Source organism: Protopterus annectens, chromosome 15.part0 (assembly GCF_019279795.1).
Source record: "Protopterus annectens isolate FY-2018-M chromosome 15.part0, PAN1.0, whole genome shotgun sequence".
NCBI classification, from domain to species: Eukaryota; Metazoa; Chordata; order Ceratodontiformes; family Protopteridae; genus Protopterus; species Protopterus annectens.
Window position 1 is genome coordinate 806,108,921 of NC_056749.1, and position 6,000 is coordinate 806,114,920.

Sequence of the window (6,000 nt, forward strand, 5' to 3'; positions counted from 1 at the left end):
AAAACAACCTAAGAGCAGTACAGTAAAACATAAGATGGTTTCCTTAAGTAATGTCAGCTGAAAAACAGTGATAAATGCAACCAAATCAATCACTGCAATGCAGTGCAGAAGTGTTAGATAGCACTGAAAAAGTTTGAGCAAGTGCAAACAAAAAAAAATACTTATATTATATCCAGAAGCACAAAAGCAATCAAGCGGACAACCGTGCTGGATATTAAAATATTTAATGGTAAGCGCTTTCGGCTGCGACTCCAGCCTTCATCAGACAAATGAATACACAAGCTAAGAACTTTATATACCATATTCATAATAGCCAATTACCCAATATACTTCATTCAATTGATACGGATTAAAAACATAATTGAATACATGATTAAATATGCTAAACCTTCCTTTAAACAACTATGAAAGTGAATCAACAATGAAAAATGTATATATAAAAATATAAAATTGCACTCAATACAAATACAAATACAATAATTTAAAAATATGTATATATAAATACTCAAATCAACAATCAACATTTGTGCACGAGAACTATCTATCATCTATTAAAAGCCTTAAGCTTTAAAATACTTTTAATGGAAATGGAATCATTAAGACCTGGAAATTGTGTGGCATTTAAAAACACCTGCCACCAATATTCTTTAGATTCTAATATAATTTTCCAAGGCCCTTTTCTAGGAGATGGAGTAACTTGTTCCAATACTATGAAATGAAAATTATGTGTAGAATTTTGTGCTAAATGCCTATACAAGACATTATTATGTGAATGCCTGTTGATATCATTAAACATGCTCATGAATGCGCTGTTTTAATTTTCGTTCAGTTTTACCTATATAATAAACTGAACGATGTGAACATAATGCAGCATAGACCACCCAGAAGTATTACAATTGTATTTTCCTTTTAATTTTATCTGGGTGCCATTAATAAATACTTGTTCAGCTTCCAAGATGTAGGAGCAATAACTACACATATTACATTTCATCATTATGCCCTTTGTGGTGCACACTGTGTTGGAACAAGTATTACACCAATCCTTTAAATTACGATCTCTTTTATAGATAATAGAAGGCTGTGTGCCTAAAAGGCTAACCAGCTGTGTATCACCCTTAATAAACATCCAATTTTTATTTAGCAGACTTCTTATGTACTCAGAGTCCTGTGTGAAAGTGGTGATAAAAGCTACATTCCCTTTACTACAATGATTAGTTTTAGCAATGTTGGAATTTATGTCATCATGTACAACTGTTGATATTTGTTGTGATAGATCTTATTGGTTAGATTGTTGTATGACACATGTGTCAGTATGTCCCAATAATGGTTTATAAAACCCGGATATAAACAGATGTGTATTCCAATCATAGATGCATGGTGAAAAATGAGTGAGAAAAAAATGAAGTGGATGATCTTCACAACAGAATGATAGTGGGAATACCATATGAGCCACAGGGTGTTGACAAAGCTTTTGATATATTGAAGGGAGTTCTTTCAAAATCTAATGCAATATAATGAAAGTTCCTCTGCTAAATCTGGCAGCGTGGAGGATTTCCTAGCATTCGTCCTTTTCTTGACTTCATTACTATTCCCAGCTATAGTTACTAAGAATTTATAGCACTGTATTTTAACGGACTTAGAACATGAAGTTGTCACAACTTGATTAGTATTTAGCTTCCGACTGAGGTATTGCTAATGCAGTCTGATGTAGAATGAAAGAGTGTTAATCTTAAATGTTTTGGAGTGGAGGTGAAATCTGAATATTTTCAATTAAAATCAGATTACCTTCTCCTAACAAAGCTAGGATATTACTGCTCGAGTCGGTTCCAAAATCAGTTCTGTAACATAATGATGAAAAATCTCAATACATTTTCTTTCATGATTATTTCCTCCTTCATATCCTTGCCAATCAATAGTAGGATAATTAAAATCACTCATCAATACTAGATTTCTATAATCTAAATTCATACTTAGTATAGACAAATAATTATAATGAGTGTGTAAATCCATTGTAGGTATATGATAGCAAAGTATCAATGTTATAGACTCATGCAACAATACTCCATAAGCTTGGAGTATTACACACTCCAACTCAACAATAGTCTTTACAGGTCTACAAGAAAACCAATTTCTAACCCATAAAATTATGTCTACACCTGTCTTGCTCATTTGTAAGCATTCAAATTTGTTATATCTTGGTATTTGTGAGTCATATGAATTCCATATCTCAGTACCAGCAATAAACTCATATCAATCAGAAAGTGCAACACATTTTAGCTAACTTCCTTTATGCCCCAAGCTGCATTACAATAGAAACATTTTAGAGATCTGTTACATTTCCTGTTTCTATTGCACAACTGTATCTGCTCATATGAAGCTCTAAAGAAACTCAGCACAACAAGTCTGACAGAACCCTTGATCCATAGTGATTATGATGAGCACCATGCCTTAAAAACTTTTTAAATCATAGTCATATTTTCCCAAAGTGTTATTAATTTAATATTATAGACAAAACAAAGCTGTTTTAGCCAACTATTAGAATAAATCTTGCCTTTAGCCATTGGTAACTGACCAATATAAGCTAAGAACATGTTCCTGTAATGCAAACTCTAGATTTAAAGTTTCAGAATACTCAGTTATATCAAGAATAACATTTTTCATCTTATATAGTAGTGTACATCTTAAATCATTAGCACATCCCTGCAAAATAAGTTTAGCATAGGTCACTTTAACCTTGGTAACACATTTAAATGATCAATTAACTTCAATTGTGGTAAAGATGAAATTGTAATATACTCTTTGTTTAATGATGTTATTTGACTTATAATGAATTTTAAATGTTGTTTAATATAATTTTTGCATCTGTTCCATGTGATGATCATTGATGGTTGGTTAAGTACACCAACAATTGTAAAAATGGATTTTTGCTAATAATGATGATTTCAAATAGGTATTTTTATGCATAAGTAAGTGGGCAAGTATAACTGATATTTTATTTAATGAAAAAAGTGTGATGATATGTATTTTGGTAAACAAAAGTTAAGGAGATCTATTACAACGTGTGCATTTGATTTATTCAAAGTTACTAAACATAAGGATCTTGGCATACTGTTTAATTCCTCTTTTTGTGTTGAAAATCATTGGGCAGTCATCTGTAATAAGGCTTTGAAACAGGTGGGTTTGATTATCTAAACAACTTTACAACTAGAGAGAGAATTTGATCTTAGCTAGTTTATTTAAGGTATATATCAGACCAATTTTGTAGCAGATTAAATGTACTGAACAGTAAAATGTAAACAATAACCCCTAAGGCAAGACAACGTACCCAACACTTAGGCACACTGATGTCCCACTCACCAAGCTGAACAAGAAGAAAATTACAGTCAGCTGCCTCTCAGGTGCCAGGATAAGCCACATAACGCATGCACTCAAGCCACTCCATAACAAGTACAAATACGACTCTATCATTGTCCATGTTGGAGTGAATGACTTGAGACGTACCTCCCTGGACTACATGAAAAGAGACATGGAAGAGCTCTCGGATCATGTGGCCCAGGCAGGTATGACCCTAACCCTGAGTAGCATCCTGCCTTCACCCAGAATGATACCACAGTATAAAGACAAAATGATTGACTTCAACAATTGGCTAAGCTTCTGGTGTCATTCAACGGGGATCCAGTATCTGTCTGCCTGGGACGACATGGTCAACAAACCGAGATGCTTTGCCAGAGGTGGTCTGCATATGTCGCCCCTGGGATTTAGGTTACTGGCTAAAGCTCTTGCCACCCCTATAGTGCCTTTTTTTAGGCAAGGCTCAAAATACAAAACCACCACCATAACAGATGCAAGCATGCAAAATCAGAAGGTAATACTCAATGCTAGAAGTCTAAACCTCAAAATGCACTCTCTTAAGGCACTCCTAAAAATGGAGAACATCGATATCTGTGCAGTGACTGAGAGCTGGTTCAAGGATCCAGAGATCACCCCTGCAATACCAGGCTACAACTCTTACCACACTTTTTGGCCACCAAACCAAGACAGAAACATTAAAGGAGGAGGAGTGTCCATATTCACCAAGGATATCCACACCTCCAGGCTAGTTGCCCAACACAATGCATCTGAAATACTCCAGGTGCAACTAACACTAGGTAAGACTGCAATCCAAATTGTAGCTTGCTACAGATCCCCCACCATGCCCCAAGATTCTCACTACACCTTTCTAAACATTTTATTTTATTTTTTATTATTTTATTTTACATTTGTTGACCGGGCTAGTCTAACTGGATATATGTCCATTTTCAGTAGAGGCCCGGGGAGATAAGCTCTGAGGAAACAAACAAAATCACATATACAGAAATTAATGGTATACAATGAACATTGCAGGTGCAGTACAGAGAATAATCAAAGAGGTCATTCGTTCATAACATAGTGCAAAATATACAGATACAATTAGTACAATACAAAATGTAGTTGCAATACATCATGAAGAAAAAGATGGCAGCTGAATTATACAATATATTAGTATACAAGTAGTCATAAAGAAAACATAGGAGCTGAAATTATACAATATATTAGTAAAAGTAGTCTCCTTAATGAGATTCTGAAGATGTAAGTAATAGTATAGAAGGACAAGGTAAGTTGTTATTAAGAAAAGGAACTTGATTACTGAGAAGAGGAGGGTAGGTTGAACCAAGTAAGAAGAGCTAGTTGATCAGTCAGGTTTAGTACAGGGGCACAACCAGTGTGTTCTGAGGAAAAGTTTAAATTTGGTTTTAAAGAGTGATATAGAGGGAAGAGAGGAAAGTTCATTAGGAAGAAGGTTCCAGGATTTTCCAACAGTGTTAGAGAAAAGAGAGTCCCCAGCCCTGTTGTTTGATTTACAAATATTTACAAGAAGTTTATGTGATGAATGTAAGGTCTTTAGATTGTTGTAGGGGGTAATGAGGGTAGATAGTATAGGGGTATTGGTAGGTTGGTAAAGGGTTTTATGGGCAATGGTCAGTTGGTGGAATTTAAGCTGATTTTGTAATTCAAGCCATCCTAGCTGATTTAGATTAAAACAGTGGTGGGTTCTGAAAGGGTTACCTGTAGCAAATCTGGCTATGTTATTGTAGGAGTTTTCCATTTTATTAAGGTTGTTTTTAGAGAGATTAGTATATATGGGTGAGGCATAGAAGAGAGTAGAAATTAGATGGGTGTGAGCAATAGTTATTCTAGCTGCAGGAGAAAGGAAGGGTTTGATTCTGTAGAGAGAGCCTAGTTTTCTATTAACAGATTTTAGAGTATTGTTAATATGGGTGTCGAAGTTAAGGTTGTTATCTATGGTAATACCTAGTAGTTTGGTAGTTGGATCTGGGGATATGAGAGTACCATTATTGGATGTTACTGTGAAGTCTATTGGGGGGGACTTACAAGTCGGAGTAAAAAGGAGGAGTTTAGTTAAACACATTTTGGGTAAGGGAGTGAAGTTCAGATATAGATGTGGCTGAGCATGTAAGTGTGGAATCATCTGCATATTGTATGCATGTAGCTTGGGGGATTGTTAGGTGAAGGTTGTTGATAAATATAGAAAACAGGAGAGGTCCTAATATGGACCCTTGAGGAACACCAATATTAACATACTGGAAAATATTAAGATAGAACCAAACACCCTAATACTGGGTGATTTCAACTACCCTGCCATTAACTGGGAAAACTACTTGAGTACTAACACCTTTTCCCAACGGTTCTTGGAATTCATAAATTCCAACACCCTGGATCAACTAATCCATTGTCCCACCAGGGGCTCCAATATCCTAGACCTGGTCATTATCAACATGGGAGATAGATGCTTCACACCAGTGGTCTCCTCCTTATTGGTCAGGTCTGACCATAAGCATATCACCCTTGACATCCACATCCCACTCCCACCCTCCAGTAAGGAAAACTCCGTAAAAAACTTCTTCAAAGTCAACTTCATGCTACTCATGTCAGAAGTGACAAACTTCATGACACCCATGC